The sequence below is a fragment of the Perognathus longimembris genome, chromosome 5 (genome assembly GCF_023159225.1).
Source record: "Perognathus longimembris pacificus isolate PPM17 chromosome 5, ASM2315922v1, whole genome shotgun sequence".
In the NCBI taxonomy this organism is placed as follows: domain Eukaryota; kingdom Metazoa; phylum Chordata; class Mammalia; order Rodentia; family Heteromyidae; genus Perognathus; species Perognathus longimembris.
The window spans coordinates 2,776,370-2,786,656 of NC_063165.1; positions in this window are offsets into that span (position 1 = coordinate 2,776,370).

Here is a 10,287-nt window from a genome sequence, read left to right on the forward strand (position 1 = left end):
TGGGGGGCGCGCGTGTTCGGGGGGCGCGCGTGTTCCGGGGGGCGCGCGTGTCGGTCCGTGGCGCCACCCTGCAGCCGCTGCTCCGCGCTCAGATCTGATGGTCGCGGGGGTGGGGGAGGAGGGGGGCCCCGGGGTGAGGGGCTCCTTGGTTTCCTTTTGAGCACAGTGGCTGCTGACACCCGGAACCACGGCGCGGGTTCCACGCGTGCCACGCGAGCCGATAGAACTTCCCTCGTGTTCCCGTTGACATCCGCGCTGTGGGGGGGGGGGGGTCCCCGGGCGGCGCGTGCCCTCCGCGGGCCTGGCGGTCACGCCGAGCGAGGGCGGGGTTCGGCGCGCAGCACGGGGGGCTTTGGGGGGCTTCTGGTTTCGTTCGGCAAACCCCGCGGCGCCCAGGCCTCCCGCGGCCGGCGTGGCAGTGTGTTGTTTTACTTTAACGCGAAGTCGTTTACACTGTGGACCTGTCCGTCTGTGTCCAGCTGTGCGCTCGCTGCCAGGGGCAGCGTGGACGCGGCGTGGACAAGGCCCCCCCCCCCCGCCTCGGGGCTCCGCCATCGCTGTCTTTGCCGGGCTGAAGCTCCGCCGAGCCCCTGGGTGCCCCGGCGGGGGAGCGGGGAAGGCGCTGCGGTTTTGTTCTGCGTGGAGGGGCTTCCTAGCCAATCGCCGCCTGGGGGAGGCAGGGCCCCCCTCCCCCCCACGACCGGCGGGGCCGGCGGCGGGCGAGGTGCGGAGCGAGGCGGGGAGGCGCGGTGTGCTCTCCATCCCCGTGAGCGCTGCCGGGCGGCCGTGGCACCCTCACTTTGTCTGTGGTGACTCGGGGCCCCGGGCGGGACTGCCCCGCGAGACGCCGGGAGGGCGGCGGCGGCCCAGAGCGGCCGGTGGTGCAGAACGCATCCCTGGGCACGCGACTCCGCGCGGCGGGCTTGGGAGGCGGCGTGGGCTGGCGTGCCCGGTGTGCCGGCAGGGAGGACCCGGGCCTGGCCTCACCCCCCCCCCCCCACACACACACAGCCCCACACTGGCTCCGCCCCTGGGGGACTCCGTGCGAGGTGGCTTGAGTTTTATTTATGATAGCTATTTTATTTATGTATATAATGAACTGCTTTCTATGCAGTACTGTCATCAAGTGAACTTGGGCTAGACGTGAATTCTCTCCTACAGTGTTGTCTTTACTCTCCAAATACCAGGAGTCCAGCAGGAGATCCGAGCCCCCTGTTATTTTCTAAAAACCAGTGGCGGTGTCTGCGCAGTCGCAGAATCTGCAGGTTGTGTGAGCTAGCCGGGAATCCACCGGGCCTCCACCACCCTCGGGCTCACGGTAGCCTCCGTCTTTTATTCCTGTTCCTGATGCAATAAAGGCCTTCAAACGTTACATTTTTACTTTTTAAAAAGATCTGTTTTGTGCCTCCGGTAAGACGGCATTTGATGTTTTTAAAGAACTTCTTTTTGGTCGTTCGGCCCCGTGTGTGGCCGTCATTTGCTTAAATACACAGAGGTGTCTACTTCTTGGTGTAATAAATGAAAACGCAAATAAAAGCCAACTTTTTCCCACGGTTTCTGTAGACCTGTGGTGTTGAGAGGGCTGTGGAGGTAGAGCAGTTGTCTTAAAGCAGCTGCTACGGGTTGCATAGGGGACACGGGACGGCCACAGTCACCCCTCCGCCCGAGCCGCGCCCTGGAATACAATATTGGAAGTTTTCAGCTTGCCCGAGGCGTGCAGCTAAGAAGGTGGACTGAGCCAGGTGCCGGCGGCTCACGCCCGTCACCCCAGCTACTCGGGACTGTAGTCTGAAGACGGCCCGGGCAGGGAAGTCCGGGAGACTCTCATCTCCAATAAACTACTGAGAAAAAGCTGGAAGTGACGCCGCGGCTCGAGTGGTACAGCACTCGCCTTGCGCAAAAGAAGCTCAGGGACAGTGCCCAGTCCCTGAGCTCACAACCCGGGACCAGCAAAACAATGAGAAGGCGGACCAAGGCGTGTGGCCTTCAAGCGGGTGACTCCACCGAGGTTATTGCAAACTAAGAAGCCCTGGGTGTGGAGATAGAAAATCACAAGGCCGGTAGCCCCAAGGCCAGGGGAGGAAATGAAGGAGCTGATTCTGCTGCAGGGGAAGAGAATGTCCATAGAAGGCCGGTGGTGCGATAAGATAGAGCCTAGCTAGTTACCCGTGAACAAAGAGGCATCATTAGTGCATCGCTAACAAGGGTGACAGGTGGAATGAAGGGACAAAGCTGCCGGAGGGAGAAGGAGCTATGGCAAAAGAATAGCTCAGTGGGGAATCTGAAACCAGCCGCTGCAGTCAGAGCACTAAACAAATCATCCGGCAGCTGGGCTCGCCTTGCGTACACGAAGCCCGGGGTTCGATTCCTCAGCCGCATATATAGAAAAAGCCGGAAGTGGCGCTGTGGCTCAAGTGGCAGAGTGCTAGCCTTGAGCACAAAGAAGCCAGGGACGGTGCTCAGGCCCTGAGTTCAAGGCCCAGCAGCCTGTGTGGCCCAGCTTGTCACTGTGGACAGCTTAGGGAGAGGAAAGGACGGGCTCACGTTTCAGAGGTTCCAGCCCCACCGTCGGCTGGGTCTATGGCACTGGCACTGCAACAGAGGAAACCACTCAGCTCATGGCTGGGAAGGAAGAGAACGTGGCCAGGGCCCCGCCCCCGTGCAGGCCCCGCCCCCGTGCAGGCCCCGCCCCCACGCAGGCCCCGTCCCTGCTAGGCCCCGCCCCTCATGACCTGAAGGCCTCTCACCAGGCCCCGCCTCCTATAGGTTCTGCCTTTCCGTGCCAAGCTGGGGCCTTTGGAGGAACTTTCCAGATCCAAACTCCAGCGCAATCCAATTACAAAGCAGCTATCCATCCGGAGCTGCCAAACCCCACCACTGCCACCTGAAAAAAAAGGAAGGAAGGGAAGGAGATTCTCAGTAAAGACCACAGTGGGGGGGAAAATAGCCGTGCCCCTGTTCTTACTCTGTTTTGTGTTTCTGGTCCGGTACGGATGAACGAGATTTGCTTTAGTGCGTGATCCTGGGGCTGGAGGATCCACCCGGCACCGCCCCAGCCTCTGGTGAGGACCGCCGGGCTGGGCCGCCACAGGGCAGATGGCAGCCAATGGCGGAGCCGCGCCAGACAGCTGAAGCCTGACGCTGGAGGGGGGCCGGGGGCCCTTCTGGGGCAACCCACTCAGGCAGCGCGGAGCCTCTCCTGAGAGCCCCCCCCACCCCACCGTGAGTGTGTAGAGGGCAGCTAGAGCTTTCCCCGGGTGTAGACTTAGATCCTGGTGCTCACTGACAGACAGCTGGGATTCCGGCCTGGCCCCACCGCGTCGAGCTCGCTGTGATACTTTGCGGGGTGCCGGTGGCCCGCGCCCGTCATCCTAGCTTCTCGGGAGGCTGAGCTCTGAGGATTGCGACTCAAAGCCAGCCTGTCCACCGGAAAACGGGAAGTGGCTCTGAGTGGTAGAGTGCCAGGCTTGGGGGAAACAACCCGGCGACAGCACCCAGGACCCAAGTTCAAGCCCCACGACTGACAGACCAAAGAAAAAAATAAGAGTTAGAAACTTTTCTGCTTGTATTTAGATGGTAGTATTTTACAGAAGCCGTGATGTGTGTCTGTGTGTCTGCGTGTCAACACTGGGGCTTGAACTCAGGGCCTGGGCGCCATCTGGCTCGTTTTCTGGTTAAGTGTGGACTTTCCTGCCTAGGCTGGCTTTGAGCTCCGAGCCTCAGATACCAGCGCCTTGAGTAGCTAGGATCACAGGCGCGAGCCACTGGCACCCGGCACCCTGAATTTTGAGGGCCTGCCCTGCCCTCCGCTGGGCAAACAGCGCCCTTAAGCAGTGGGTGGCGTGGCGGGAGAGCTCCTCAAGGCCTGAGACCCTCACCCCGCCAGGACTCACGGAAGGCTCTGGAACTTGTGGTTGTGGCACCTAGTGGCACCTAGACTTCGAGAGACCCAGACATCTATCTATGTTTCCACTTTTCAACAGAGAAAGTAACACAGGCCAGCCGCAGGTGGCTCCCGGCCGTCATCCTCGCTGCTCGGGAGGCTGAGGGGTGAGGATCAGGGCTCGAGGCCAGCCCAGGCAGGACGGCCCATGAGAGTCGTGTCCACTCGACCACCGAGGAGCTGGAAGGGAGCTGTAGAGCCTTGAGTGACAGCGCTCGGGCCTTGACTTCAGGCCTCAGTCTCTCTCTCTCTCTCTCTCTCTCTCTCTCTCTCTCTCTGGCACCCCCCCCCCCCCCGCCCAGGTAGCTCCCACAAGTCTCCTGCCCCACCCCCCTCCCGCCGCCGGGTAGAGTCAAAGCTGGACTTTCTGGGGGAGATCATTCACCCCCCAGAGCCAGGCTTGTGACTGGGGGGCCCGGCCGGGCCGGGCCCTGGGAGCCGCGGTGACTCAGCCCAGCGGGCCGCAGCGTCTCCATCCTCAGCTCCGAGCTGAATCAAGTTTTATAGCCCTGGGCCCTCGTTTCAAGCCGGGAACAGGAGCGCGGCTGAACTGCCCCAGACAGGATTTATTATTGTGTTAGTAAGGAGGGCCGGGGAGATTGCACAACCGCACACCGAGCCCCGGGGCAGGGAGCCGGGGACCTGTTTGCCTTCTGTTCCTGGCGAAGGTCAGCTCAAGGAGACCTGATTATAGCCTCTGCCTTTCACTTCCTGGGCCCCTGTGCTAACTGCGCAGCAGGTCTGATCTTCCAGAATCTTCTCCAGATACTTTCTCCTCTCTGGCTCTCCCGGGAGCCTTCGCGGACTTCAGAGGGTGGTGGAAAGGCTCCCGGTGTTATTTTGCGTGTTCTCACAGAAGGACCTGTCGGGACAGGAGCTCTGGACGTTCAAGAAGCACGGGGCCCGCACAGAGCAGCAGCCTTTGCTTTGGAATTGGAAGTTAGGATGTGATGAGGTGGGTAAAAGACAGATAGGGGTGACTAATTTTCACAGTTCCCAGGTCGTGTGTGTGTGTGTGTGTGTGCGCACACATGCACACCAGTTCTGGGGTTTGAACTGAGTGGGTGCTGTCCCTTAGCTTTCTTGTTCAACACCGGTGCTTTACTACTTGAGCCACAACTGCACTTACCGCTTTTTGCTGGTTAATTGGAGACCATTCATATCTTAATATAACTTCATGTCACTAGTGGGTCACACAGGCTTTATCTGGGATGACACATTTAGGGAAAGTCCGGATTCTGTCCTCTGGATTTTCTAGGACGTGGGTATTCAGAGCCCTTACCCAGCTGTCTGTACAGAATGCGGCTGGCCCTGGCTAAGACAGCGCCCAGGCCCTGAGTTCAAGCCCCAGCACCAACCCCCAGACAAAATAAAATACAAATCTTTTCTTCTGAGCGACGCTTTAGTAAATCACGGGCCAGTCTCGGCAAGTGCCCACGGGTGGCTGCTTCCGCGCACTGAAGAGCTTCCGGCCTCGCTGTCCCCAGCCGCAGTTTATAGAGACGCCTCTCCTGGCAACAAGTGACCCTGCTGATTTCTGTGACCCAGAAGGCAGACGGACACAGGTCAGGGTCGGTGGCCACCAGGAGGCCTTCGTTGTTCGCGCTTGGCAGTGAGCCTTGGAGCCCACCCGCAGCAGGTATCATAGGGATTTGTTTTACTGGAAAAGACTAGAAAACACCTTCCGCCAGGCGCTGGGGTGCCTGGCATTCAGGGCCAGCCCCCCCATCCCCCCCACCCCCCCACACTGGGAGGGGGCCAGGCCCAGCGGCGCCAGGCTGTCAGTCCTCATGCGGCCAGCGCCCGCCCGGGCCCCGTGTTCACCCTGCATGTGTGCCCGCGGTTTACCTGGGCCCTGCCTTCCTTGTGGCGGGCAGAAATTATTTCCCAAGAAAGCATGCCTTCAATACAGCTCTAAAAATACGGGGGGGGGGGGCGGGGAAGAGCATATTTCGAATGTTCGGTGAAGGCCGGGCACCAGTGGCTCACCCCTGTAATCCCAGCTACTCAAGAGGTTGAGAGCTGAGGATCAGGGTTCAAAGCCAGCCCGGGCAGGAAAGTCTGTGGGACTCCTATCTCCAGTTAACCACACAAAAAACGCCAGAAGTAAAGCGGTGGCTCGAGTGGTAGAGCGCTAACCATGAACACAGTGTCCGGGCCCCGAGTTCAAGCCCCACCAGCACAGAACTTAAGTAAATGAAACGCTCCGTTAATCTAAGCGTTCGTGTCCGTGTGGTTGGTTTGCGTGTCAGTTTGACATGTTGGTGAGTAACAGTTTGGGTTTAGCCCTGGAATCCTCATGTGCATTTGCACTATGCCCCAAAGCAGCAGTTTCGTGTGTGTGTGTGTGTGTGTGTGTGTGTATGTGTGCACCGTGTGCACATGCCTGTGCTAGAACTAGGGCCTGAACTCAGGGCCTGGGCACTGTCCTTTAGCTTTTCGGCTCACGGCCGGCGCACTGCTGCTTGAGCCACGGCTCCGCTTCTGTCCTAACGGTGGTTAGTTAGAGATGAGAGTCACAGATGTCCTTGCCCGGGATGGCTTTGGGCCTCGGATCCTCTGACCCTCCGAGGTCTTAGCCTCCTGAATAACGAGGATTTCAGGCGGGAGCCACTGGCACCCGCCTTAGTTGATTTTAGTACTGATGCGGTGCTAGTATTATTTCCTGGCAAATTATAGCTCCTTCCATCCAAATCCCCCGTTTCCTGAGGCTCAGGTCACCTTCGAGGTGAGTCTCTCTCTCTCTCGCTCTGTCTGTCTGTCTGTCTCTCTCTCTGTCTCTCTCTCACACACACCAGAGCCCAGCACAGTCACGTTGGCCAGGCCTGGCAGGCCACGCAAGATCAGCGGGCACGAAGGGGAGAAAAAGACGCCCCCCCCCCGTGAGAAACCCAACGAGCCGAAGCCCACCCAGCGCCCAGGGCTCCGGAGCGAGATGGAAGACAGGAGGAACCGTGTCTGCCTTGTCTAAGTCGCAAGGTGCGGACGTGTTTTGTTTTAAAGACTCTAAGCTGTGAGTCCAGAGAAGAGAGCGTCTGCCGTGGGAATGTGGCCTGGAAGAGTGGCCGCGGGGACACCCCGAGGCATGGCGGGGAGCCCCACAGAGCAGCTCCGGGAGGAGGGGGGATGGCTGTTCAGAAGGTGCTGCACACGCTCCTTCTTTCACGTCGGGGGAAACTGAGGCAAGACAGACCTCCCCCCCCCCCCCGACCCCCGGGACTGTGTGCCCAGGACTGACCCCCGGCCGGCTGGGATGCCCGCTTCTAGGCCGCGTCCAGCGGCAGATACCGGGCCACCGCCACCGGCCCCCGAGGGGCTGCGGCTCCCGCGGCCGCCCTGCCGTCCCCAGCCTGACCTGCAGGGGCGCCGGGCGGGGAGGCTCCGGGGGACTTGGCAGCGCGGAGCGGGGGGACCCGTGAGAAACAGCCCAGACGGACCCCTTCACGGGGAGCTTTGGCTGCAGACGTCTGATGGGAGCGGAGATAGGAGACCCTGCTGGCAGCTCCGCCCGTGACTCACCGCAGGGCAGGAGGCAGGGCCGGGGCCGGGGGAGCAGCAGCCCGGGGGGGGGGGCGCGGGAGAGGGGCTGGGTCCTCCCAGTTATCCCTCCTGGGTGGCCGGAGGGCAGGCCTGGACCTCCACGCCCGGCTTCTTATGGGCTAAAATGCGATCTCGTCAACTTTTTCCCTGTCCGGCCTTGAATCTCGAGCCTCACGATGTCTCCCTCCTGGGAGCTGCGATTAAGGGGTGAGCCGTCACCCCCAGTGGGCACGTGGGCGGAATGGGACACAGCGCCTGGAGGTCTCTGGAGTCTGGAGCGGCTGCGGTACCGCCTGGGCACGGTGGGGGGCACTCTGGAGGTGACGAACGTCGGACTCACCGCGCAGAGCCAAGTTTAGGGTGCAGTCGACGGGCTGGCGTCTGACTGGAGGGAATCAGGCCTGTTGTAGATGATGTCACCCGGTCTGGAGGAGGGGAAGGCGGGGAGAGGCGGGGGGGGGGCGGGGAGAGGAGGGGAGGGGGGGTGAGAGGCGGGGAGGAACGCTTCAGAAAGGGGAGCAAGAGCCGAAGGTCGGAGGAAAGCAGGCCATTTGTGTTATGGAAGAATAAAAAGAAGGGGCGGGTGGCGGGACCTTGGGACGGGGCGGGGGCTTAGCACAGGGTGGGGTGAATGGGATCAGCTAAGCACCTTGCTAGGAGAGAGTCCTGCACCCAGGACTTCCCGCCGCCCAGCAAGGCACGTGGGGCTGTCCTGGGCAGACGGGAAAGGAGGTGACAGAGCTCCCCTCCCCCCACACCCCCCCCCCCCCGTCCTGCACAAGACCCTGCCTCAAGTGAGTTCAGGTCTGGCACTATTGCTCACACCTGTAATCCGAGTTACTTAGGAGGCTGAGATCGAAGGATCGTGGTTCAAAGCCAGGCAGGGCAGAAAAGTTGCGGAGACCCCGATCTCCAATTAACCAGCAAAAAGCCAGAAGGGAAGCTGGGGCCCGACCCGAGCGGCAAAACACCAGACTCGCGTGGACAAAGCTAAGGGACAGAGCCCAGGCCCTGAGTTCAACCCCCCAGTGCCGGCACCAAAACAGTTTTTAGGAAACTAAGGGTCCCCGGCCACTGCTGGCCCTGGGCAGGTACAAAAGGGGCAAGATTTTTTTTTGGGGGGGGGGAGGTGCTAGCGTGTGCGAGGTTCCCTTTGTGGGTGCAGGTAGCAGGTCAGCTTTTGGGGGTGGTAGAAGCAGAGGCTGGGGCCTGGGGGAGGCCCAGGTGTGCATTTCCGCAGCCAGCCGGGACTTGGGAAGGGAGGGGTGGAGAGGCCGGGCGGCAGCTAGGTTAGCACCGCGGGATCCCGGACACTAGGCCCCGGGGCAGGCAGGCTATCTTCTCCGTGTCCCCGGGGCCCGGAGTGAATGAACAGCCTCCAGCGAGACGGTGGGAAAGGCAGGTTCAGAACTCCAGCCAAAGGGGTGGCGTCTCCGGTCTGAGAAGTGAGAGTTCTGTCAATAAAGGGCATTTGCTGGAGAAGGGGGGAGGGGGAGGGGGCACGTCCTCTCACACCACGCCCTAACCACTGCTTTGGGCTTGATGTCAGCGTCGGGGGCAGGTGAGAAGCTCACACTCTCCCAGACGCGGCCTTCAGAACACACGGGGAGCTTGCAGAGACGGGGTGCAAGTCCCGGCAGGAGCCGTAGCGCGAGGGTGGGGTGGCAGGAGGCTCCGCCCCCCAGGGGGCGGGGCCATCCCCTGGGGCCTCAGAGCTGCACTGGGCCTGCTGTCTAGGGGGGGTGGGGTGGCAGGAGGCTCCGCCCCCGGGGGCGGGGCCAGCTCCCTGGGCTCTGGGGCCTCAGAGCTGCACTGGGCCTGCTGTCTAGGGGGGGGGGTGGCAGGAGGCTCCGCCCCCCGGGGGCGGGGCCAGCTCCCTGGGCTCTGGGGCCTCAGAGCTGCACTGGGCCTGCTGTCTAGGGGGGTTAGGATCACTCCACAGACCCTGAGGAGGACAGAGGCTCCATTTATAGCCCCTTGGGGCACTAGCAGCGGTAGTAAAGCCCCCCCCCCACCTGGCACACTGTCATCACGGCACGAGGCACTGGCTCCTCAGAGCCCCGCGTGGGGACGTGGAGAAGCAGCTTGCGTGAGATCCCGGCCCTGGGACCCCACTCCAGACCGCATGGCTGCCGGCCCCGAGCCCTCCACCCCTTCCTTCCCCCCGGTCGGTTCCCCACAGCAGGACGTGAGAGCCAGCTGCCCTTCCCACATGCAGGGCCTTTGCTGGCCTGGCTGGGACGGGGACCGTCGGGGCGCCCATGGCCTTGGCGCAGGTCAGATCCTGAGGACGGGGTGGGGGGGGGGCAGACGGTGGGGTTGGAAGTGGGCTCAAGGTGGGGGGCAGGGCGAGAAGTGGGTGGGGGTGGACATTCGTCCTCCCCCAGCCAGAGGGCATCCCCCGAGCTGCCCAGCCTCCCCTGGCACCCCGACTCCCTGTCTGCGTGTTGTGACTGGCCCTGTGCCCCGGGACTCCCTGCAGCCCCCACGCAGCCCCCACACAGCCCCGGTGGCCACGCAGGTCCTCCTGGGGCCCAGGGGTGCCGGGGCACAGATCCTCCGGGCAGCCACCCACCCTCCAAATCCAAGGTGCAGACCTTGCACTGTTATCCACTTTCTGTCCTCCGCCAGCCACCCCACTCTTCTTTTGACCTACCGTGTGTGTGTGTGTGTGTGTGTGTGTGTGAAGTGGGGCTTTGCTTTTACACTTGGGGACATCCACGACACTTGCCAGGGACCGCGGACCGTGAAGAGAAACAGCAAGCGTCCCTTGCCATGGGGGGGGGGGTGGGCGGTCAGGGGAC